The sequence below is a fragment of the Sinocyclocheilus rhinocerous genome, unplaced genomic scaffold (assembly GCF_001515625.1).
Source record: "Sinocyclocheilus rhinocerous isolate Xijiao unplaced genomic scaffold, SAMN03320098_v1.1 scaffold715, whole genome shotgun sequence".
Taxonomy (NCBI): Eukaryota; Metazoa; Chordata; class Actinopteri; order Cypriniformes; family Cyprinidae; genus Sinocyclocheilus; species Sinocyclocheilus rhinocerous.
The window spans coordinates 505,720-533,405 of NW_015646180.1; the positions used below are offsets into that span (position 1 = coordinate 505,720).

The 27,686-nt window shown below is 38.4% G+C and overlaps 1 protein-coding gene and 1 long non-coding RNA gene across 2 annotated transcripts in view; one reads left to right on the plus strand and one right to left on the minus strand.

Annotated features, from left to right (window-relative positions):
- Window positions 1–27,031, plus strand: part of LOC107707151 (uncharacterized) — a 48,345-nt gene extending 21,314 nt beyond the window's left edge. Inside the window, exon 3 of the long non-coding RNA XR_001636226.1 lies at window positions 26,975–27,031. This is a non-coding gene — a long non-coding RNA (uncharacterized LOC107707151). The remainder of the gene's footprint in view (window positions 1–26,974) is intronic.
- LOC107707150 (epithelial cell adhesion molecule-like) overlaps window positions 1–27,686 on the minus strand; it is a 56,404-nt gene that overhangs the window by 22,221 nt on the left and 6,497 nt on the right. The gene's annotated exons all lie outside the window — the stretch shown is intronic.

Here is a 27,686-nt window from a genome sequence, read left to right on the forward strand (position 1 = left end):
TTTTTGCTTGCTGTAAGGTGACCTTGGGTGTTTAGAAAGGCGCAAATAAATAAAATGCATTATTATTATTATTATTATTATTATTATTATTATTAAGAATAAATGTTATGAACTTTACATCTAGGCAATTTAATTAAGTGATTTAACCACAGCTATATTGCTCTCACTTACTATGTTTCCATCCAAAGATGCGAATTTAACTTGTGCGCAAAACTGAAATATCGCATAAAATATTTGCGAATAAAGTAGTGTCGCGTGTACACTTACGCACTATGGGAGCAAGAACTTTTAGTTTTGCGGCCCCATATGGAACTCTCTCCCCCTCAATATACGCAACAGTGACAGTGTGCATACTTTTAAATCTCGTCTTAAGACTCACCTTTTTACCCAGGCTTTTTTATGACTTGCTCTTATTAAGCCTTTACTGTATTTATGTATGCATTTGTGCTGTTGAACTTTGTAATGCTGGCAGGCTCTCTTTTTTGTATTATATATATATAATAAAGTTCATAACATTTATTCTTAACATTGCTATGTTTCCATCCAAAGATGCGAATTTAACTTGTGCGCAAAACTGGAATATCACATAAAACATTTGCGAATAAATCACCGTTTCCATCCAACGAGTCAAAGAGAACAAAATCGTCACTTCCTGATAAACTGGCACTAAATATCTCTAAGAAAACTAGGAGAAGCCACTGAATATAATAATTTTCATATGTAATAAATTACTTGTGCTTCAGAGAGAGCAGACGTTAACACAATAAATGCGGCCATTGCTTTTAGAGGTGGATGCCTGCTATTTGGGAACGCAGTCGTGTAAGACAGTAATTATACAGCAATACTATGATGACAGACTTTCCTCAGGCATTTCAGAACGACCGAAACAACATATAGATGCTGTGAACGAGATCGGTCCGCTGATTAGTCAATTTATCCCATTTTATAGCGCAAAGTCACATGACTTTTTCAATGTGCATGGTGGAATTTATTCTGTAAATGTGTTTCAATCATAGATTATGCAAATTTTTTCTTATCGGATAAAAAGTTTATCCTACTCAGTTGTGCGCATAAGATTTTTATGCGCATTTTTAGAATTTATGTGCATCTTGGCGTTTCCATCCAGCGGTATTTTATGCGATAATCCAAAATGCGCATACAAATAGGTGGATGGAAACAGCTATTGTACACAAAATGGTTTGTAGATGTTTAAAGCACATTTCAAACACAGTGGTAATGAAAATTGCTGTACATAACATTTAAGAAAATGAAAAGAAATAAAAATGTAGATGTAAAATTGAGTTAAAATGATTAATTAAAATTAAATTAAGGTACTGAAAATACGTCATAAAAAGACATGATGAGTAATATAATGTAAAAGAAGAATCATGTCACAAAACAAAAGGATTTAAAGTCTTGTTATTAATGTGTGAGTGTAACAAAGTTTTTTATCTTTCTGGAGCTCCTCCGTGGGACTCGAGACCGGTGAGTGGTGCAGGTGTCGCTCATTATCATGAACTCGACCGCCCTAGCTCCATTCTCACGGCTCTCGGCCCCACCACACTTGTCACAGTGAGATAAGGTGCTCTCATCAAAACATTTAAATATGAAGTTCTTTATTGATTCAGTCTAATTTTAAACCCAGAGGCAAGCTGAAGCCCAAAAGGAGTAGCACATTTACCAGAAAAGTGAAACATAACCATAGGAATATATGGGTGTTCCCTATTCTGCTTGTTTAGGGTGTCCCAGGTGAGATGGTGCCTTATGCTTTATACCAGGAAGGGCAAAAAAGGAAAGTCACACACATATTACGAGCACTCTCTCTGTCTCAACATCAGCCATACAAGACTACCAGCCATCTGTGAGATATGCAATAAGTACAGTTTTATTTTACAACCAGAGGTAAGTTGAAACCCAAAGAGAGTAGCACATTTACCAGAAAAGTGAAACATAACCATAGGAATATATGGGTGTTCCCTATTCTGCTTGTTTAGGGTGTCCCAGGTGAGATGGTGTCTAATGCTTTATATCAGGAACGACAAAAAAGGAAAGTCACACACCTATTACGGGCACTCTCTCTGTCTCAACATCAGCCTTACAAGACTACCAGCCATCTGTTAGATATGCAGTAAGTACATCTTCATCATTCTGAATTTTGATTTTTAATTTATTTCTCTACAGTAACAATGCACTAAGTGTGTGTGTATGTGTATGTGTACTGTATACACACACACACACACACATATATATATATATACGCATATATGCACCATCAGCCATCAGCTGATTGTTTAAAAACAGCCGATGATCAGGGCTGATTATAACCTGTCAATCAAAAGGGCATGAAAAAAGCATGTCAAACTGAAAATGTCTCAATATCCACCATTTTAAAAGGGAGCCTACCTCATTTTAACTTATGGGAGGCACTCCTGGTTTGGGGATGTTCCACTGAAACAAATCATTTCAAATGATAAGGTTTCACTATAAATAATCCTTATCCGTCAGTTTGACCGAATGAGCTGTAATTTTTCCTTCACGTTATATTTTCAGATGTAATAATAATAAAACAATGTTTGGTATTTTAATGTGACATGGTATAACAAGAATCTATGGCAAGAGCTCTTCTTACTCCCTCCACTCTTTTCCACCTTATTATTTTCATTTGTCCTTTGTATTCTGCCGTAAAAATATGACATATACGGTGTATCTGTGGTCTTCTCTCTCATTTTAATTTACAATATATCCTATGAATAATTCACTGGAATGCACTAAGAATCTCCTGTTTTTCTCCCCAAATCTTCACATCTCTTTCCTGGTTTGTTTTCACATGGATGCTTTAAAATATAATTGTAATAACCTTTCGCTTATTGTTTACAGTGTAATGGAATTGACCCCCATAATTCATGCAAAGCATTATTGAGCATAGGAAAAAGATGTTTCCCTTATCAATACGGTTCACTCGCATTGCGTCAATTAGCTAACACTTTGGGGAAACTCCCTTCCTCCAAAAATACTGCTTATATAAGTAGGCGCTGAATGCCATTTCATCAGAATCCTTTCTCCTTCAGCGTGAAAATTATCTTCTTGCTGAACTCTGAATGAAGATGAAGAAAGAAACCTCTTACTCATCATTGAAGAGCCCTGGTAGCAGACTAGATGCTTCAGCGTACAGTTGAGAATGGCTCTTCTCCCCTGCGGCTATCCGGCAAGCATAATAGATAACATTTCTCTATAAAAGCTAACATTTCCTGCAGTGCTTGCAACAAAATGTCGTGCCTGTATGCCTCTGATGAGCACGCCGAGTCTGGGCAAAGCCCACCCAGAAGCTGTACTGACTCACAGAGAGTCTTACCTCACTACGCTCACAGATCACTTTCTTCAAAGAGAGCAATCCCGCCCCTTGCGCTCTCCTGATATCTTCCTCCCAGGAGCCATGGAGGAAGAAACAGTGGAGTCAGAGGGCTGAGCAAGCGGGTCATGTCATTGGTGGCTTCTGATGCAGAGGAGTACTCATGATCCATACAGGACTCTGCCCCCCTGCCGCTTAAGGAACCAGGTGATGTCAGGACCGGATTGGACAGCAAACTCATCTGTGTCCTCACTAAGGCCATCAAAGAGCTCAGTTTAGAGTTTTAAGCCCCAGAGGAGCCTCTCTGTGGCCGCCTCAACGAGTGGAGGACCCACTGCCAAGACCTGGGCTGTTCTTCCGCGGGATTCATGAAGAACTCACTAAATCATAGCACGCTCCCTGGAGCTGGGGCTGGTTTCCAGGAGGAAGACAGTCACAACAGATGCTTCCAATTCTGGTTGGGGAGCTCTATGCAAGGCAGGCTGGTGTTTGCCTCCTGGTCGAGCCTGAAGCAGCACCAGCATATCAACTGTCTGGATATGATGGTGTTTTTTTTGGCTCTCAGAACATTCCTACCAGACAACCATGTCATTGGGCACCATGTCTTGGTTGATTTGGAAAAAATGAAAATAAACCATCACAGGGGACTCAGGTTCCAGCCTTTGTACAGGTTGGTGAGGTGCCTCCTCATATGGGCACAGCACAAGCTGCATTCACTGAAGGCAGTGCACAGGCAGGGTAGATTGAACCAGGGAGCGGACATGTTGTACCACAGTGGTGTGTCTCCAGGGAAATGGGGACTCTGTCTGCAGAGAGTTCAAATGATTTGGAACAACTTTGGGAGGGCAGAAGTCGACTTTTTTGCCTTGGAAGAGTTAATATATATTTAGACCTCACTGCCTAATATATATATATATATATATATTTTTTTTTTTTTCAAAAGAAAAGGATGCACTAGCCCACAAGTTGCCCAGCTTGCACCTGCCTTTGCACATGCTTTGTGGACAACAAAGGATAACTTTTGTCTTCAGATAAACATCACTACCTTTTGTGGAGATGGGGGGTAACATTAACATACAGTAACCCCCACTCAGGAAGTGCTTTGTTCTCTTTCAAACTTATCATTTGTGGAAGGCAGGAATGAGGACTTCAGCATTCCATTGATCAAAGACTGATCCAATCACCACATGCTATTCACTGATCACAGTCCTTCATTTTTGAGACCTAAGTGTGAATGACCACTGACTCCCTCAAACTGCCTAAGCACGTCTGCCATGTGGCCAAAGCCTCAAAGGAAGGACACATCTTCACATGGGTTCACACAAAATGGACACAAAAATTGATTAAACCTTCTTCAAATCCATTTTATAGAAATGTATATACTTAATGAGTGCTGCGGGTAATACAACAATGTGTGCAACCTTGTCTATTAAAGGTGACCTGTTATGCCCCTTTTTACAAGATGTAAAATAAGTCTCTAAAATAAGTTCCCCAGAGTGTGTATGTGAAGTTTTAGCTAAAAATACCCCACAGATAATTTTTTATAGCTTGTTGAAATTGCCATTTTTAGAGTATGAGCCAAAACGCGCCGTTTTTGTGTTTGTCCCTTTAAATGCAAATGAGCTGGTGCTCCCACCTCCCTTTTCAGAAGAGGGCGGAGCTTCAAGAGCTCATGCTCCAGCATACCGATAACAACAAAACAGGAAAACATCACACAATCTGAGAATACTGTGCATTGTAAATGCGCATTTATGAATTACACAGACGGGAGCACTATATAATATATATTTTTTTTTTTTTCAAAAGAAAAGGATGCACTAGCCCACAAGTTGCCCAGCTTGCACCTGCCTTTGCACATGCTTTGTGGACAACAAAGGATAACTTTTGTCTTCAGATAAACATCACTACCTTTTGTGGAGATGGGGGGTAACATTAACATACAGTAACCCCCACTCAGGAAGTGCTTTGTTCTCTTTCAAACTTATCATTTGTGGAAGGCAGGAATGAGGACTTCAGCATTCCATTGATCAAAGACTGATCCAATCACCACATGCTATTCACTGATCACAGTCCTTCATTTTTGAGACCTAAGTGTGAATGACCACTGACTCCCTCAAACTGCCTAAGCACGTCTGCCATGTGGCCAAAGCCTCAAAGGAAGGACACATCTTCACATGGGTTCACACAAAATGGACACAAAAATTGATTAAACCTTCTTCAAATCCATTTTATAGAAATGTATATACTTAATGAGTGCTGCGGGTAATACAACAATGTGTGCAACCTTGTCTATTAAAGGTGACCTGTTATGCCCCTTTTTACAAGATGTAAAATAAGTCTCTAAAATAAGTTCCCCAGAGTGTGTATGTGAAGTTTTAGCTAAAAATACCCCACAGATAATTTTTTATAGCTTGTTGAAATTGCCATTTTTAGAGTATGAGCCAAAACGCGCCGTTTTTGTGTTTGTCCCTTTAAATGCAAATGAGCTGGTGCTCCCACCTCCCTTTTCAGAAGAGGGCGGAGCTTCAAGAGCTCATGCTCCAGCATACCGATAACAACAAAACAGGAAAACATCACACAATCTGAGAATACTGTGCATTGTAAATGCGCATTTATGAATTACACAGACGGGAGCACGGTGCGATAAAAATAACGACATAGCTGGTCTCATGGTGCCTTGGGATGCTATCACATTATGAGGTCTATAAATTCAAGCGGTCGACTTCACATTGCTTCCATATGCAATTTTTAACTACAACTACAACACAAAACTTCCACATTCCTATTTACGATCATTCTGGTAGCACGTGAAGGCAGCATCAGTGAAAACAGGCAGAGACAATGGTAGCTTTAGCAACATTAGCCTTACAGAGAGCCAAGAAGCTCTTTTGGAAAACAAAATATGACGCGTGATGCTTACTTTGTCTGGAGCTGACATTCGCGCACGAAGAGTTGGTATCGATCCCTCTTTCAGAAGCAATCTTTGCACAACTCCAGAGTTTGTGAAGCAGTCCGGCCTAAAATGATTAGCACAAACATATCTGACTTTTCCGTTTTTTTCGGGGACATTTCCTTCGAAAATTTAATTTAACCACCGTGTCCTCAGCGGTCTATGGAGACTCCTATATTCGTTGGTGCATCCCAAAACACAACCCTTTGTAATGCCTCTTTGGCGCTGACATTGTATCTCCAGCAGCTACAGCAAGAAAACAGTAATGGTGGATTGCTGCTTCTTACTCAGGGAATATCTATGCTAATAGGGCAGAGATCGTCACAAATGGGCGGGACTTTCCCTAGTATGACGTGTATATAGGGAGAAATCTGGAACCGCTTGTTTGGAGAGACTGTTCATGATTTATTGGGATTATTAAAAAAATGAGTGGGTAGATTTTTACCATTATAGGCTGGTTGTTTTCACACACTGCAGCCACATAACTTGTGTTCAAACACCTTATAAAAGTGATTTTTGCATAATAGGTCACCTTTAAGGTATATACTGTGTATATGAATGCATGGGTCAATGTTCAGCATTACCCACTGATGTTCGGTCTACTGTGCGCTATGAGAAATGTGGTAAGCCAAGATGTGCTAAGCTGCTGTTTGTTGTACTACTGAGAAACAAGGAAATTCTGCAAGGAGTGAATTTGGGGAGTTTTGGAAACCGCCACAGCAACAACGACCACAGGCTTAGTGCCCCCCATCTTCTGCAACAACTTCAGATCCTTCTCTTGGATCCTCTGTTTGCGAGTTCCAAACTGCTAGGATCTTCACCCACAACTTCAGAATCGTCTCGTCAAGTGATCCGTCTCCAGGTTGTCCGGATCTTCTGTACAGACATCAGAACCTTCACTTTAGATTTAGATTTTATATGATCTCAGTTAATAACAAATAATCTCTTGATTTATTTGTTGAACCTAGAATAAGGTTTACCTTACTTCTAGGAATCTTTAGTTTATCTTTCCATAAGATAACGTCCATAATAAAGCTCTTTCTGATTCTGATTCTGATAATAACATCCAACTCAGTCACTTGCATCTATCAATCTTTTGCACTTTATGCATTCATCATTTAGTCATTGAATAGATACTCTTGTCTATTATTTTATTAATAAAACCCCTTTTATTACATTTGTGTCTTCCTTGAGTTGATAACTCAGTAAGAGGCTCTATAAGTTAGCGATTCTCTAAAACTCGTGCACAGTCCAGAATAAGGACCTCTTCTTGCAGGAGCTACTAGAAAATGGGTGCACCCCTTTCACGCTCAAGGTATATGTGACGGCCATTGCAGCGAAATCACGCTTTTGTGGGCGGGCAGTCAATTGGGCAGCACTACCGCACTTGCACCTAACACTTGCCAATCCTCAGTCGAAAGATTCTGATGACATAGCATTAAGCGCCGACATATATAGACAGATTGCTCCACCCATTTTGGCGGGCTGAAATGCCATTTGTCTGCAATGCACAGACGTGATTTAATCAGACTTCAGTATTTTCTGAGGAAAGGAGTTTCCCCGAAGCATCATCTGACTGATGTAATGCTTGTTCCCTCATCCATTATCTCAGGAAACCGAGGTTACGTCAGTAACCGAGACAATATAAATCACCCGTTGTTCAAGCCAGGGTTGCCAGGTTGCAGTTTTCCTTCAACTTAACATAATATAATATAGTAGTGTGCCTCACATGCAATAAACGCAATAAACGCTTTTAACTTTGTTACTTCTGATAAGAGACAAAGTCTCAGCTCTAAAATAATGTCCATTTTATCACAAAATTCAAACAATAAATGCTGTTTTGATGCTTTTAAATGTGGCGTGACAGATTGCTGTGGCAGCTTCAGTTTAAGCAGTAGCATGGAGTCTCTTACACTACAATAGTTATAACGTGAAATATACATGAATGAACATCAGAAGGTATGTTGAAAGTACAACCTACTGAAATGTATCATCTCTCATGTTATCATTCAGTAAGTGTTTTAACTGCAGAAAGATGCCAATAAAACTACTTGTGATCAATATGTCTCTTAGTATTTACCTCAGGAAATTTATGTTCACAGTTGGTTAGTCATCTATAAAAATGGTAGCGGGAGCTTATGTACTGTTAATTATATATGTATGTCCGAACAAATCTTAAAGTTTTTTTTTAAACTACCTGAAGTGCATTTGAGTTGTACACACACATTTCATTTTTGAGAGTGATTATTATATATGAAAAGAAATAGCAGTTGAATATAATAGTTCGGCTCTGTTGTTAATTATAATCTCTAATATTATAGTGATGCACCAAATGAGAGGGGTTTCTGTATAGTTATATATACAGTGGTGGCTAAAATTATTAGAACACTAGTATTTTCACCAGCTAAAAATGGTTTTAATTCAGTTATTTCTTTTGCTGTAGTGTGTCAGTAGGAAATATCAGTTTACATTTCCAAACATTCATTTTGCCATTAATTGTAATAATCCAGTGAGATTTTTGCTTCAAGATGCTTCAAGAGACCTACCTGCAAAGCTACAGTACTGTTAAAAGTTTTAGGCACTTGTGTAAAAATGCTGTAAAATGGGGATGCTGTCAAAAATAATGCCATAAATAGACTTCTTTATCAATTAACTTCTAACTAAATTAAATCAACATTTGGTGTGAGCATCCTTTGCGTTTAAATCAGCTTTGGCCCTCGGTGCACTTGTACATAGGTTTTCAGGTAGCTTTGCAGGTAGGTCTCTTGAAGCATCATCTTGGAGACGTTGCCACAGTTCTTCTGGATTTAGTCCGTCTCAGTTTTTTCTGTTTCTTCATGTCATTCCAGACAGACTGGATGATGGTGAGATCAGATCTCTGTGTGGAGCACTGGCTGTTGTCAGACTCCTTGTGCAAACAAAAATCTCACTGGAATATTATAATTAATGGCAAATTGAATGTTTGGAAATGTAAACTCATATTTCCCACTGACACACTACAGAAAAAGATAGAAATAACTGACTTAAAACCATTTTTTAGCTGGTGAAAATACTAGTGTTCTAATAATTTTGGCCACCACTGTATATATATATATATATATAAACATATAAGAAAACAACAGTATCAGCATTGCCGATGTCATTGTGAATAATCGGCTATTGGTATTGGCTGAGAAATGTCGTTTTGAGGTTTCCAATCTTTTATGTGACTTTTCCTGACTCTCTCCTCTAGGAGTCAGCTGCTGTGGCTGCTTTGTATTAAGTGCCTGTGTACTGTGCTCAGGTACACAAATGCAGGTGAGTAACATAATCTAAATCAGAATCTCATTACCTCTCATGTGATTCACCAACTTACAGTACAATATAGAGTCAATTATTGATTGTCTTGTGTAACCAGACCTTTGATGATCAGCATAAAGTTTGGTCCACAATGCTCACAGAACTCATTCTAGCCAATAAATGTCCAATTAAACAGAAACAGACCTTTGGACCATCATGTAGGGAGAACAGTCACAGTTTGTTTTAGTTTTACATGTCGGACCTGTAATCCATTCTGTCTACACAGTTGCAGATGTCCATCTCTGTGCAGCTGTAAGGAGCATTTGCCACACCAACGAAGATTGCATCAACACATTTGATAAGGTTTATTGCAGATGCCCAATAGGGTACAGGGGCACTGGAGTGCAGTGCTACGACATCGATGAGTGTAAAACTGGTCTACACAACTGCCATGTAAAGGCAGTCTGCAGTAACACTCTGGGCAGTTACACCTGTTCATGTCAAAATGGTTATTTTGGTGATGGTTTCCAATGCAATGTCCAATTTACATTTCTCAATAAGTGTCAAGTTAATAATGGTGGCTGCCATGTCAATGCACTTTGCACCAACAGAAATGGAGGAAGAGACTGCAGATGCAAATGTGGTTTCAGTGGAAATGGATTTCAGTGCACTGATGATAATGAGTGCACAAGACTAGGAATCTGCCACCAGTGTGCCACTTGCACAAACAAACCTGGCTCCTACATGTGTACATGCAACGCTGGCTACAGAGGCGATGGAAAATATCTCTGCCTGGACATTAATGAGTGTTCAGAGACTCCTGAAGTGTGCTTTGGTTTATTTCGGTACAAAGGTTGCAAGAACCTGCCAGGAACTTACACCTGCCTCTACAACAGTGACTACACATGTAATGGAGAGCAGTGCAGTTTCTTACAAAGGTTGCTACAACCTGCCAGGTACAAAGATTGCTGCCAGGAACGTACACCTGTTTAAGCCTCTTGTGAAAACTTTCCTGGTTCATTCTTCTGTCTAGCTGGTTTCGAAGGTGATGGGTTAGTATGCAAGGATGTGGATGAGTGTGCCATAGAAAAGCGGTGCCATGTTAATGCACTCTGTATTAATGTGCCAGGGAAATACAACTGCAGCTGTATGGTGGGATACACAGGTGACGGTGTGTTCCAGTGCACAGATGTGAACGAATGTCTTGTTGATAACGATGACTGTGGACAGAGCAATGAATGTTATCAGTCAGTTAGTGACCACTGAAGTAGTTTTATTGTTTAGTATAATCTTAACAGAGATGTTTCTAAACTAAAGCTACAGATAATCATCGATGTAAGTCAAATTATCTTAAAGAGGCAGGTTTTAGAAAAGTACAGTTTCATGCTGAGAATGTAAAAAGTGATTTCGCTTTTCTCTGTTGATTACAGTGTCCTCCACTAATATTGGCACGCTTGGTAAAGCAAAGGTGGCTGTGAAAATAAATCTGCATTGTTTATCCTTTTGATCTTTCAAAAAATTTATTTTCACAAAATTCTAAGCTATCATTGAAGTAAAACAATGGAAAGTGTGTGTGTGTGTGGGGGGGGGGCCCTCAAACTCTCCTCCTCACCGTGCATTAGGACAATATAGACACATGTCCGCTTCCAGGCAGATTTGTATCATCTTTAATCGATTGGAACTTCTTAATATTGCCCTGATGGTGTAAATGGGGATTTTCAATACTTTGGATATTTTCTTGCAACCACTTTCTATTTTGTGAAGCTTAACAATCTTGCACTGCACATCAGAACTCTATTCTTTGGTTTTACTGCTTGTGATGGATGATTAAGGGAATTTGGCCTTTGTGTTTATAATCCTGTGGAACAGGAAGTCATGGCTTGACAATTTCATGCTTCTAGTCACCCTGGTGTGCTAAAAAAATGGGAATATAAATGGGAATATACTTCAGAGATAATTTACTCATAAAAATTTCTAAGGGTGCCAATAATTGTGGCCAACATGCATTGGAGGAAAAACATTTATTTCATAATGTGAGTTTCCCCCCACTTGCAATTGTTTTACTTATGAAAAGTTAGAATTTAGTGAATTATTTGAATGAAAGATCAAAAAGATAAACAATGCAGAATTATTTTTTACAGCTGCCTTTGTTCATATTTACCAAGGAAGGGTCCCAATATTAGTGGAGGGCACTGTATTTCCACCTTTTTGGATTTATTTTTTATTCTTTTTTAATTCTGTTCACTGCAGCTTTTTATTCTGCAAATTTAGTATAATTTGCTTCTATGTTTGGTCAGATTATCTTTCAACCAAGCCAGGCTTGAATAATGTTGAATAATAGATGTTATTGTCCAATAATTACTTTTAAGACATTAACTGCATAAATTTTTTTTTATATATATAAAATTATACTGAATGAACATATTGTCATTGGATCTTTATTGTTATGTAATTTTTTTATACTTTATGTGTTGCATATGTACTGTACACACACACACACACACACACACACACAAGGGGAAGTTAATGTCTTAGATTAAAGATTACAAAGGCACATTAATTAAAAAATTATGTGCACAGATAAATCATTTACAATAAATACTGCAACATTTCATAAAAATAAGAATTGTCAATTTTGATTTCATGGTGACTTCAAGTTACTCTCTAGGCAATAAGAAATGGGACAAAAGTAAAACTAACCTAATTATATTTCAGCTAAATAATAAGAAAGCATCTAACATAGGGCCATATAGAAATATACTTGCAGTACATGATGCAAATTCAACCAGATACTTTGTATTATATGTTTGTGATGCTTATCCACCAGAGGGCTGTCATGGGCTGTTAAGCTATAAATCGAGGGCTGATTTGTAGTCCCAGTTGTCGCATCTGCTTAAAATCATGGATGATCATTGGGGTTTTATGTCTTTAGAGACCCCTCTTAGCCTTTTGACATTTGCATATAAATTACAGTCCTGGCCCCAGATTCTACATTTATATGGGTGCTAAATTGCCAATGGTTCCCCGCACTATCAAGGAGATGCTAAACATTCTCACCACTCTCGTCTCCCCATTGAATTTCAAACACATTCCAAAGAGGCGTAAATGACCCCCGGGGGCCGGGCACCAATGGGCCTGGCTGACCAGCAAACTACAACATGCTCACATAACACACACACACACATAAAGACATTTCTTTGTTTAGACTATAATTAATCAGTTACAATTATATCTGGTGTATGCATTTGTTGTTTGTATGTTTCCCTATTGTATTAGCCTAGTTACAACTCTTTATTTGTATTAGTTAGACTCTCAATGCTTATATTCAGGTATATGAGTGTATCTCTGCTTTAAGATCTTCTAGATGTTTCGTTCTTGGTATCAAAATGATCTGCTCTTTATTCATGCTAAATTACTGCTAGTACTGCATAAAGAAGGAAAGCTATTGTCCCTTGGCAAGGAAAATAATCTTTCCTTGAATTGATAAATGATTATATTGGCTGCTCGGTGGACGGACAAGATCAAATAATTGTAATATTGATTCTGCTACAGTAAATTCTAAGATCTAATCTAAATATTTATTATTAATCATAACCAGTTATAATTAGTCATAAATATTTCCCTTTTGAGCTGATTTGCTACACAGTCTATCCCTTGTAATAATAATCTAGCATTTATGTATGAGGTAAAGGTACATAAAACACTGACTACTGAATGCTGCTCTTTATTGTCCCAGCCTTTATTTTACACCCAGAGGCAAGTTAAAGCCCAATGGGAGTAGCCAACGCTGCATGTGTCAACACTGCAGGCTCATTCTTCTGTGACTGTGGTCCAGGCTACAGCTTTAGTCAAAACCAGTGTCTGGATGTGGATGAATGTGCCACAGGACATTGCAGTGCTTATGCCTCTTGTGAAAACTTACCTGGTTCATTCATCTGTGCATGTCTAGCTGGTTTCGAAGGTGATGGGTTAGTATGCGAGAATGTGGATGAGTGTGCCAAAGAAAAGCGGTGCCATGTTAATGCACTCTGTATTAATGTACCAGGGAAATACAACTGCAGCTGTATGGTGGGATACACAGGTGATGATGGTGTGTCTCAGTGCACAGATGTGAACGAGTGTCATGTTGATAACAGTGATTGTTGAAACAGAGCAATGCATGTTATCATTCGGTTAGTGACCACTGAAGTAGTTGTATTGTTTGGTATAATCTGAACAGATATGTTTTTATAATACAGCTCCAGATGATCATCAATGTAAGTCAAACTATCTTAAAAAGGCACGTTTTAGAAAAGGATTGTTTCATGTTCATGTACATTCGAGTTCAATGTAAAAAGTGATTTCACTTTTCTTTTTTTTTTTATTTACTTTTTATTATATTTTCAAAAGAACACACACACACACACACACACAAATAAAAATAAACCAGAGCCGAACAAAACTACAGCACTACATATAAGATATGTATAAGATATGAATACTTCACATGACATAGTAATTAGGGATGGGCATTCCAAGCAAAAATAATATTCGAAAATCGCTGGGTATTATTCTATTATTATTCGAAAATCGCACCCCTCTCCCACAAGCACACGCACAAACACCCATAAACAGAGAGAGATGGAGAGAGACGGGATTCACGCTTTCAATTTGTATGATAAACTGTTTAATTCAGAAGATATAGGCTACCTTAACTCAAGCCATATAATGATTGTAACATGCTGAAACATATTAATATAATAAACATAACCGAATGATGGCACTTATTACCATAACAGTCCGTCGATTAGCATAAATCAACTGCTCATTGGGTAATTATACTGTATATAAACTGCAGGCATCAGGGAGCCGTTATTAATATGCGGGGCATTGAAATCTCTTATGAAAGCACTTATTTTTTACTTTCACTTTCGAGATTCGCGATCATATATGACGCAGTACTCGGCAGTACTTACCACACATTTTACAAGTGTAGTAAATCAGCTCAAAACGGAAATATTTATGACTAATTATAACTGGTTATGATTAATAATAAATATTTAGATTAGATCTTAGAATTAACTGTAGCAGAATCAATATTATAATTATTTGATCTGTCCGTCCACCGAGCAGACAATATAATCATTTATCAATTCAAGGAAAGATTATTTTCCTTATTTAAGGAAGAATAACTGTCCTTCTTTATGCAGTGCTAGCAGTAATTTACACGTTTGTGTGTGTGTGTTATGTGAGCCTGTTGTAGGGGACTGCTTAGCATCTCCTTGATAGTGGGGAGAATTATTTGGCAATTTAGCCCCCATATAAATGTAAAGTCTGTGACCAGGACTGTAGGTTACCGTTAGCAAGCGGCTAACCATGTCCCTTTAGTGGTTCCGTAAAATGCGTTATTTGTTTTCCGCGCCTTTCTGAATACGGATTCAGCCACATCTCTAACCCTGTCGGAGGTGTTTGTGGTCCGCACAGAGCTCTTATTTGACATCGTCCCAAGTTACTGTAACCATTATATGCTACGCAAGTCTTTTTTATGCCACGCAAGTCTACAGTGTGCGTGTGAGAGAGCTTTTAGGTGCGTTATTGGCATGGGGAAATTTCTTAAGACAATAATTGCACAACCTATTCGATATTCTATAAGCAAATCAACTAATTGAATATTCGAAAATCGTGACCCATCCCTAGTGTGAAAACACCCAGACCAGCGGAGGTTTCATAGCAGCGGTGTGGGTTGGGGTTGCTATTTGGGTGGCTGTAAAGAGGGTGCAAGTGGTAACTCAGCTAATCTAATAGGGAAACGTACAAACAACACATGCAATATACCAGATATATTTGTAACTGATTAATTATTGTCTAAATAGAGTAAAGGTCTTCACGTTTGTGTGTGTGTGTTATGTGAGCCTGTTGTAGGGGACTGCTTAGCATCTCCTTGATAGTGGGGAGAATTATTTGGCAATTTAGCCCCCATATAAATGTAAAGTCTGTGACCAGGACTGTAATTTATATGCAAATGTCAAAGGCTAAAAAGGGTCTCTTAAGCCATAAACCCCAAAGACTATGCATGATTTTACGCAGACGCTACACAAGATTAAATGTTTGTCAGTGGTGCTCAGGATCTGCAAATCATTCGCCATCATCCTATCAGTCATCTTTCCTTACTCTGTTTATGTGGTAAGTGAAATGTTATGTACTGTAATGTAATAGGTTACCGTTAGCAAGCGGCTAACCATGTCCCTTTAGTGGTTCCGTAAAATGCGTTATTTGTTTTCCGCGCCTTTCTGAATACGGATTCAGCCACATCTCTAACCCTGTCGGAGGTGTTTGTGGTCCGCACAGAGCTCTTATTTGACATCGTCCCAAGTTACTGTAACCATTATATGCTACGCAAGTCTTTTTTATGCCACGCAAGTCTACAGTGTGCGTGTGAGACAGCTTTTAGGTGCGTTATTGGCATGGGGAAATTTCTTAAGACAATAATTGCACAACCTATTCGATATTCTATAATTAAAACAACTAATTGAATATTTGAAAACCGTGACCCATCCCTAATAGTAATAGCCTAGATATGAGTACTTCACAATTCTAAGGAGATACATCTTACTACCTAATGAACAGGTCACAAATAAATTCTACAACTCTTTGCCAGGACTGTAGGCAAGGCAAGGCAAGTTAATTTATATAGCACATATAGCACAGATGGAGGGTTTGGGCCCTGGAGAGCTCACACAGGAGGAGGAAGACGAGCTGGGCCCACAGGCTTTGGTGGTTGGGGGGCCTGCCGTTTTTTAGTTGATATCTGGGGGCTTGCAGCGTATGAGGATGAGAGTTTGGTTCCAGCATACACCAGTTCCTCCATTTTCTGTGAGAAGCATAGAAGTGGAGATGCTGGAGAGAGGGATAATGTGTCTGGTGAGATGTGTGTCTGGTGTTTCCGGTGGCTGTGATATGCTGTCCTGGTTTCCCTGGCTGTTTTCCAAAAGTCGTCCTTGGGTGCTGAGTCTTGGAGCTGTTCTGATACGTCACAGTCTGTCTGTTATGCAAAGATGGTGAAACACATATATAATCGATCCTAGAATATGTGTGATGCCGAGGTGAATAAAAAGAGAAATCTTTCTAATTGTTATTTCTAAAGCGCCATAAATCAACTAAGTTTAAATTGGATATAAATGTTTTAAATGCAAGTGACGAGATTGTCCCCAGATGATCGGTCCATCACTGGGTCTAGATAAGAGTCGCCTCCTATAATAAGGGGTATATCAGACCGAACCTTCGCAGCTTCCAAACACACAATGTCTTTCAGGGGAACATACCATAACTTTCAACCTAGGTAGTCATCTCCCGCCCATCATCTTCCTAGGAATTGCGTTGATGTCCCATCATCAAAGCTGTTGTTGATGGTTTCTTTATATGAGTTACCGGAATCTCCTTGGAGTCGAGGAATTTCTCTGCTTCTTGTGGTGTTGTAAAGATCAGAGATTGACCTCGGTGTGTCAATTTGAGCTCAGCTGGGTAAACGAGGAATGGCCTGAGACCAAGGGCGATCATCTACTTTTGAATTTGGTTGAATTCCATCTGCTTTCTCGCCGTCTCGTTACTGAAATCGGGATAGAAGGATAGGATCCGTTCCTTGTGTTTCACAGGGTAAGCTTCGATGATGGGACATTAACGCAATTCCTGGGAAGATGATGGGCGGTAGATGACTACCTAGGTTGGAAGTTATGGTACTTTTCCCTGAAAGACATTGTGTGTTTGGATGCTGCGAAGGTTCGGTCTGTTTATTTGTGTTTATGTAAATGCATTTTTGACGCATGGGATGTCGTGTGAAGAAATCGGGGAATGAGGAAATTAAGTTAATTGCATCGCCGTCTAAAAAGAGTCATGGCTCGTGATTTTTCATTTTGTTTTCTTCTCAAGCCTCGGGGTCGCTATACATGACCTGGCGGCTGGTGTACACAGTTATAACTGTCAGCACAATTGTTTGTTTACTTAGCTAGCCTCCCTCGCACCTTTCAGAATTGCCTGATGATCAGCGTAATCCAGAAGTTTGAAAATCAAAGTGCGAGAGCGCGAGGATTCAGTTTCCCTCCTGTTGTAAAGGTGATGTGCTCTCTCAATTTTGATCTCACAACAGCCAAGCAAGGTATCCACAACGGTAAAAACTTCTTGAGAAGAGAAGTCGTCCGATCCCTCTTCGGATTCTGGTAAGCCCACTAGCCTCAAATTCGAGCGGCGGTTCCTGTCTTCCATCTCCATTAATCTTGTGGAGAGTGATACAATCTGTCAATTGTGGTCTCTAATATCTTGATTTTGAACTCGTATAGTGGCGTGGAGGGAATCAAATCGAGAGACTTTTTGTAAGGATTTACCCAGGTCTTCAACGTCGCGTGCGAGACCGCTGACAGATTAATTCGCCTGCTTGACTTGACATTTCAGATCTGTTAGTTGCGGTCACCAAGTTATCTACAGCCCCTTTGACCGCTGCCTGAACTGCCTTATCGAAGTGCTGTTGTTGCTCTGTCAGGGCCTGTTTAACAGCTCTTAAGATGGCGTCGTTGAGTTCCTCGGTTGATACGCCTATGATTTCTTTTGGTCTATTCTTAATCGGAGAATTTGTACATTCTCTTTTTGTTGCAGATTTACTAGACGACATTAGTAATCAAATAAGTACGATTCTTCGCACGGAATTACTCAATATATTAACTTTATGGGGATTTGAGGACGAGCCTAAAAACTTACAGCCACATTGCTGGTCGAGGTCACGTGACTCCCGTGACTTCACTTTTCTTTGATTACTGTTTCCACCTTTTAAATTTTTTATTTTTTTTTATTCTACTCACTGCAGTTTTTTATCCTACAAATATTGTATAATTTGCTTCAATATTTGGACAGATGACCTTTAAACCAAGCCAGGCATGTTCTTTAGCAAATGCTTTGGCAAATTGGTAAATTCAAATGAAACTTTGCCCAGAGCGGCCAAAATTAGTCTGGTGACATTACCACCTACAGGATAAAAATATGTCCAAAACTTTTATAATTTTTAATAACTAGGATCAAAGTTATGCTTCCAAGTTACAGGTTTTTGGTCAGATAATTTGAGCTATATTTAGCTATCTGTCACGGTGCTACTGTGTTGGAGCGAGGAGTCGTGGAGAACGTTAACAAGGAGAATTTAATTAAATCAAGGGAATTCGGAAAACACATGTGGCTTAGGAGATTAACATTCACAATACCGGACGCCAAACTGATAACATGGAACACTATTTATACAAATGACATGACGATGGGATGACGAGACACACCTAGGATCAATAGAACTGAAAAGGGGACACCTGGAACAGATGGACCAGGAATGGGAAGGACCAAATATGGGCATGGAAACACATGGGGAGCGAAACACACACAAAACATGGAACAGAGTCTGACACTATCATTGTTTTAGACCAGGGCTGTCCAAACTCGGTCCTGGAGGGCCGGTGTCCTGCAGAGTTTAGCTCCAACCCTAATTAAACACACCTGAACCAGCTAATCAAGCTCTTACTAGGCATATAAACTTCCAGTCAGGTGTGTTGAGGCAAGTTGGAGCTAAACTCTGCAGGACACCGGCCGTCCAGGACCGAGTTTGGACAGCCCTGTTTTAGACAATTCAACTGAATTTGAACTAGGTAAAAACAGAGTGTTGTTGATGTCTCTTTTTTTTTTTTTTGGGAAAAAAACTGTGAAAAGCTTTAACTACAGATTCCGGCCACTGTTTTAGTTGAAATACAAAAAGTTTATTAAGACATGAACTGTTTTCTTGAATAAAAAAAACATGATAAAAATTAAAATGTTACTTCTAGAGAGAAATTACTATTATAGTAATTAAATATTTGCTTGGTTATCACCTAAGCTCGGTCTATTTTGTTGTATATCATTGAACCATTATGCTGCCTCAGAAGTCTGTCCGAAATTAGTTATGTGCATTATGCATCATGTTCTGGAAATAAATTGTGAGACTTTTTGCCGAGATCTTGCAAGATGTTGCGGAAACCTTTCCAGTGCAAGTATATTATTATTTTATATTAAAATAATTAGATATTACCGTATTGGCCCGAATATAAGACGACCCTGATTATAAGACGACCCCCCTTTTTCCAGATGTACCTTTTGGAAAAAGGCTTTTTAAAAACCAAATCTTGTTTCTCAGTAAAACACATTTCGTCTTCAATTATTTTCATATTGCATATTTTTCCTATTTTATTTTTTTTGAAAGTAGATCAGTCCCTTAAAAACAAGTTCTGTGATGGTACTATAGTACAACAGTAAACACTGTAAAACTTTTTCATATTTTAATATATGCCCTAGTATTGTATTATTTCCCTATTCATCATGCACTCATGGTAATCCTTTGAATTGTTGTACTTTTTGTTAATGGCTCCATTTGTCATTGACATTTAGTTACGTTTTAAAATATATTTAAGTATATTAATTATGGTAGTAAAACATAAGAGTGTTGCACATTTTATTGGTGCAAAGATGAGTGTTTATTTTGTACATGTGCAACTGCTTTTTATCACTTAATTAGAAGCACAACGATTATTAAATTGTGCCGATTGTTATAGGGACTACTGAACAGACATTTAGAATTGAAAATCAAAATAATTCTCTGTAAACACTTGCATTTTTAACACACTTTAAGGGTGCGTTCACACTTGTAGTTCGGTTCGATTGGTTCATTTGGTCCGGACCAAAAAGGAAAATGATACATTTGGTCCTGGTCTGCTTAGCGTTCACATTAGCATTTTTGACAGCGAACCTAAAGACAGCGAACCTAAAGGCATAGTGATATGTTCACAACCTGATTGGTTGGCTTGAATGACGTATATATCGTGACGGAACTCACCGAACACCCCAAACAAAAGGTGCGTTAGACTTAAAGCGGTGCTGCGGGTGTATGCAAAGCACCCATTGCAAAGCACCCATTAACTGATCGGTCTGCTCAGTGCCGCTTTAAGTTGAACACAACTAATGCCGTCTGCTGGACTAAGCGCGCTCATTCTTGCGTGTATATCATTTTATTGTCACCACCTGCAAACTCACAAGGAGCTCATAAAAGGCACTTTACCTCATCGTTGCTCCACGTTTTCCCTCTGCTCATTTTGTTTTGGTTACACCGCATCATCAAAAAATGTCCCATAGCGTTGCATCTTGTCATTACTTCCTGTTTTTGGTTCGTTTAGAAGTATTTGGTCCGTGTTGCGTTCATATATCATTCGAACCGCACCAGAGTTCGTTTGGAAGCGGACCGAGACCCATCTTTTCAGCGGTCTCGGTACGCTTGTTTTTTGCGCACCAGGTTTCGGATGGCAGCGTTCACACATGCTCAAACGAACTGCACTAACCGAGCAATCGCACCAGGGTTCGTTTCAATCAAACCAAACATAACACCCCTAAGGGTGTTTTCACACCTGGCCCGTTGTTTCGGAACCTGGCGGGTTTCCCCCCTTAGCTCGGTTCGTTTGGGCATATGTGAACACGGCAATCACGCTCGGATCCACGCCAAAACAATCGGTCCGAGATCGCCTGAATGAGGTGGCCTCGGCTCGGTTGGGAACGACCACATTGCCGTGTGAAAGCAAACCGCACCAGGAATAAAAAATCAACATTGTAATAATTTTAATCCCCGTTTCGGAACAAAGCAATCGATCTACAGGTGTGAAAACACCCTAAGTCAGTGCTATCGGTCATCCTTATGTATGTTTGTGGGTTTTACAAATATTTAACCAATAAAAAGCATTCAAAAGAGCTTGTGAGTAAACCTCATTACACCACTGGATCCTCAAACGTTCAGCGAAACTTTGTAAAACAAATTTTTGTGTGTGTGTGTTTGAAGAGGGGAGAAGAGTTTCCATTTGCCATCTAGTTGTATCCAATATACTTTTGTACATTTTAAATATCCTGTGCATAGCGGTTCATCTTTTATATAATGAGATGTTGGCCAAATGTATTAAATAACAAGAAAATCTGAGCTCCCATATAGCTACAATAAATTTTATTACCTGTAAGTCGATGAAAATGTAATGCGATGCACTTGCTGCCTCAGATGCGGGCTTTCTAATGACGGGCAAACACATACCTCCGTCATTCAATGGTAAAAAACCTTGTGAACTCCATTTGAGCATGATTTTTATAAAATGTTTAGTGCAAATGTCTGATCATATATAAAGCCACAATACCAAGTTTGAGGACGCAGCGTATAATTATTAAAACAAACAAATAAACAAAGATGTTCCCCCTACACTGTAAAAAAAAAAAGTCCGTAAAAATACAGTACAATATACCGTAATAATTTGAAGGAATTTTATGTATTTGGTTTTTACAAGTGTTTTTCCATATTTTTTTAAATTACACTTTGCATTGTGGGAAAAAGAAGCTCAGTCGATTATCGGCGCGAAAACGGTACTAGAGCAGGCGCCATTGTTCACGGAGATAGTCTCGGTCAAAATTAATTTTAAAGTCGGATTTCGGGTTTGGGCAACCGTTCTTACGCTTCCGTGGTAAATTATTTTTTGTTAAATGTAAGGTAAATGTGTCTGGCTTGTTTGGCAAATGAATGTCGTAGCCGTCGTATTCAACATCTTCAGCATACCATCACATCTTACTCGACGTGGAGGTACGTGTTAAAGTGTGCTCACTTATAGTTTTATAATTAAAAGTTTATAAACTTTTTTTAATTGTTGTTGATGTATTTGTTACTGAGCGTGACGTAAAGCATCCGGCATATTAACGTTAACGTTACTGAGGTGATGTTAAGCAGCTGTGTTAACGTTAAATCTGAAGTGCGGTACAACTCTGTTTAGAGCGCTGTATGCCTTCAACGGGAGCTGGCCGAGTAATTGTCAAGAAAAGAAGACACCATTTATGACTATTTTTTATTTAAGAGATTAAGGTAGGACTAGGTGAAGATCTCACATCGCTGAATTCTTCAAGGATAACACACCTTTTCTGCCAAACGAGGTAGGTTTAGGTTTTTTATTGTCTTGTTTATGTTAAACACACACACACATGAGAAGTTAATTTGGTAACTTTACTGGCAAGCTGTCTGTGTGAACACAAACGTCATGCACGCGCAGAGAATGCCGCTTCAGACAGCGCGCCAGGAGCGCATCTGGCTCTTTCGCACGTACACAGACAAAAGCACACAAAATTATGTCAAAATGACAATTTTTGGTGAGTGAAAGTCTTAAATAAATTAAAAAGTCTTGACTGTTGTAAAGAGTTGATGTGCGTCAATGTGAGTCATGTTTTAAAGGGACAGCAGTTCATGGCATTCATGGTGTTTCTTTTGTATTATTTTCTAATGACAGGTCGTAATTGCTGCTGTACTGTGCATCCCAAGCACCCCCTGCATTCTTATCATGGGTTTGCATTCTGTTTTATTTATTTACAGTTCTTATTTATGGAAGCATATGGGTAGTAAAATTCAATTTGAAATGTAATATGCAAAATTGCAATGCAATATGTAAAATGGCAGCGTATTCCTACATTTAAATGTACATTTTCCCATACATATGTGCAATATTTTGTGCAAAATGAAAATTCAATTATATAATTTACATTTGCCATTTCCTACACTAGTTTTAATATGCAAAATAAAAACGTATTTTAACGCTTTATAAGTTAAAAAATGTAAATGAAAATGTATTACCCAAATTGATTAGATATGTTTAACATGTCCAAGCAAAAACTGTAGCAAAATTATAATTTAATTGCTGTTTTTCCTAAATGCATTTAGACTTAGGGGTAGGACACTTGGGGTTGCATTTCCATAGTGATACCATGTAATGATTGTAGCAAAATGCAGTGAGAATTTCAGAAGGCATTCTGAGCCAAAGGTGCAGCAAAAGGGTAGCAAAATGGTGATTTAAATGTCTTTTATTTTTCTTAAATGCATTGACACTTATAAGACGTTTCAATTGCATTTTCATTTAATACCCCACGATGAATATAAAGTCAATGTGGATTTGAAATGCATTTGAAACTGCAACACGCCCCCGACCTGTCAATCGTTAGGCTACATCAAGGCGAGGCTCGGCAACAGGACGCACAATAGGTCAATATTCATCGTTAACCAAATGCTTTCCACATTGACTTAAACTATACTCGTTGCAGGGTATTAAATGAAAATGCTATTGAAACATCTTATATGTAAGTGTCAAAGCATTTAAGAAAAATAAGACATTTAAATCACCATTTTGCTACCCTTTTGCTGCACCTTTGGCTCTACATCAAGGCGGGGCTCGGCAACAGGACGCACAATAAGTCAATATTCACTGTCAACCAAACGCTTTCCACCTTGACTTAAACTATATTCATCGTGGGGTATTAAATGAAAATGCTATTGAAACATCTTATATGTAAGTGTCAATGCATTTAAGAAAAAATAAAGACATTTAAATCACCGTTTTGCTACCCTTTTGCTGCACCTTTGGCTCAGAATGCATTCTGAAATTCTCACTGCATTTTGCTACAATTATTACACGGTATAACGATGAAAATGCAATCCCAAGTGTCCTACCCCTAAGTCTAAATGCATTTAGTAAAAACAGCATTTAAATGATAATTTTGCTACAGTTTTTGCTTGGACATGTTAAACCTATCTAATCAATGTGGGTAATACATTTTAATTTTAATTTTGCAACTTATAAAGTGTTAAAATATGTTTTTAATTTGCATATTAAAACTAGTGTAGAAAATGGCAAATGTAAATTTTATAACTGAATTTTCAATTTGCACTAAATGTTACACACATGTATGGTAAAATGTAAATTAAAATACAGAACTACTGTAGCTGAGGGGCTAAGGACTGTAAGGTGCTAGCTTTTGCTAAGTAGGTGGAGTTGATCCGCGTGTGCCGGTTAGAACACCAAAGCCGGAGAAGGAATCGAGTTCACCAGATTTATTGTTACAGGCATATGCAGAGGGGGAGCCAGATTATAGCGAAGTGCATTATCCAGTTCTCAGATTGTGCACATATTATAGATGAGCATTAATACTGATGCAGAGCAGTATCATCTTGAACCTTATGTCCTTTGACGGGTCAGCATACACTCATGTATGTGGGTGTGGTCTGCAACAAACAAATAAAGATACATTCTAACAACCAATGGTTCTTATTATTACAATCCACAACATTTATATGCTCACATCCATCACAACATGAATGGCATTACGAAGCAACTGGCTTCCCCCAAACATCACACAATGTAGCATTTGAAACTAACATTATTATAATGGAACATCATTAACAGCTTACATTACTACATTTACACTGAGTGAGAACTCAAATGTTACTATACTTCACACTAGCATCCATTTTGTATAGTCACATATCTTAAACATATATATTCAGTAAACAGCAATCAACTCCGCTTGAATAACAGTTAAAGTTACAATACTCACTTTCTCTCTGGACGCACACAAACTTAAACACTCAAAGGAACATAAAGATAATCGTATGATTGCCGTTTGTAACGGAATCGCATGGCTCATTCCCGCTGAGGACCAATGATGGCTGATGCAATACTAGATTGCGATTGCGCGGCGCTGTGAAGCACTCCACAGAATGAAACGGCATTCCGCCAAAATAAAAGTCCCCGCGATAGAGAAAAGAGCGCTTCTGTGCGTCTGCATTAATGAGCCTTTTGCACAACTACATTGCCATTTTACGTATTGCATTGCCATTTTGCATATTTCAAATCGAACATTTCAAATTGAATTTTGCTACCCATATGCTTCCATATTTATTTACCATTGGGGATTTTCAATACTGACAAAAATTAGTCATTAAGTCGTTTATTCAGTTGACTTTGTTATTGAAGTTGTTTGTGTAGGAAATATTTTAATCAATGTTTGGAGTGGTTTTCTGAATTTACAATGTGTTTTTTATAATTTCTTATTTGTTTATTGTTATTGGTGATTCCAGATTGCTGTCATTCAAGAAGTTATCATTTCCTCCCTTTCATTTCTTGTCATTTCCAGTCTTCCTGTGGAGAAATCCTGAACGAGGATCAAAGTTTCAGATGAAGGGAACCAAAGGGCTACTCTTCCAAGACTCATGTATGAAAAACTTCGACAGTCCATGTACAATTTGAGCTTTTTTCAAATCTCAACATGGAACTTGGACTGAACATGAAGAAGAAGAAAAAAAGTAGTTTCCTCTAACTGGCACATGGCAAGAGATACTAAAAGCATGAGTGCATGAATCTTTGTTCCACATTTTCAAATGCTGTACAGGAATGTTTTTTTTTTTTGCAGCCATGTCAGTTGTAGATGCAGATAATTTAGCATGAATTAGAGGTTAGTAATCTAACTTAAAGGGTTATTTCACCCAAAATATTATATGAAAAATCTCATTCCAATCCTGTTAGACTTTTATTCATTTTTGGAACGCTAATGTTTTGTGACCACTATTTAGTGTAACACCAATATTGTACAAGTACCTGATCATGTTTTCTTTTTTCTGCCTGTTGCTGTTTGAAACTAAAAAGTGTTCCACAATACAAGCATTTTCAATGGTGCTTTACACATTGTTAAATTAATTGATGTCATAATATTTTTGTCTTCACCTGTTTAAGGCAAATAAAAGCTACTGAATGCACTTTTAAGAATGTTTACATGAGGTAAAAATAAACCATGTTCAATTTGTATATATTGTGCTGGATTTATTTGCTACAAAAGATAGGCCTATGCTATATATATAATATATTTTTAAGAAATTTCTGCATAACAGATTGTCTGTTTATAGTACAGAAGAAAATGTAAATCTACAGAATTTTCCATTTCAATGTTGAAGGAAATGTCCGTAAATTTAACAGAAAATGTCTTGGTAATTTTCTGCCCATACATTATCCGTTTTTTTTATAAAGTGTATATATATATATATATATATATATACTGTATTTATTTATTTATTTATTTTTTCTATATTTCAGTGTTTAGTGGTGTGCCGTGAGATTTTTTAAAAGGTTGGGAACCACTGAAGTAGGCATCCAGTCAGCTTCTGCATGGTGAAGGTGGGCGCCACTTCATCTACATAGTATACCAGAATGTTCTCCATGGACACCTTTGATCCCTCAGCACTGACTTCAAATGGTTTTTCGTCTTGAAAGAGGGGCTTAACTTTGATCTACGAAAGACAAATTAATTTAGTTACATATTAAGTTACAACATAACAACAGGTATGAAGATAAGAAACATAACGAGACTCACTTCCTTCTCCATGTAGTAAGTCATGAGGGACATGTCTGTAATACGTTCTTTCTCAGGTTTTTTGACATACACAACGAGACGACCATCTCTGTCATACTGGAAAAGAGGAGGTGGGTTGTCTTAGGTTCTTTACTGCAATTTCAAAGTTGAGGGGTTAGATAACAACAGTAAATTCTTACCTTAACCTCAGACACAAATTTCTTACTCAACTTGTAATGTTCCAGTAAAGCGTTCTCAATTCCACTGTAAAAGAGTAGCATCAGTAAAACAAAACATAAGCAAAACTTAATATTTCACATGGTCCAGCAAGATCCTAGAAATCAATTGCAACATACGTCTTCAGTTTGGCAGCATCAAGAGAAACAGCTAAATCTTTATGCTTGAGTTCCAGGCGAACCCAACTAGAGAAGAAAACATGGCATTGTCATAATTTACTAGTCTTGCTTCTTTCCACAAACAGCAGTACCATTTCAACCACACTTCAAACTAGGGCTGTGCTTACTCTTAGCATTAACATGTGACCTGTATCCGGATGTTGACCACATACACATTGAAAAGACAAGTGTAAATGCACTTCAGAAGAGGTAGGTCCAGAGGTAGTCAAGGACACATTGTGATCGGATCTCCATGTAATGTAAATGCAATCCAGCCATCGTGTCTACATTCGCAGGTCGATGTCACGCAAAACCCCGCCCCCTCTCTCCTGAACTGTCAGAAGACTTATTTAAACATTGCGAAGGAAAGAGAGATCTGATCGGTTATCCTGATAGAGAAGTCACTTGATCTTGTCAAATGTAAACGCGCCATGTCCTGATTGACTGATGATCCGATCTGCTTGATCGGATCATGGTGATCGCATGTTAATGCCAA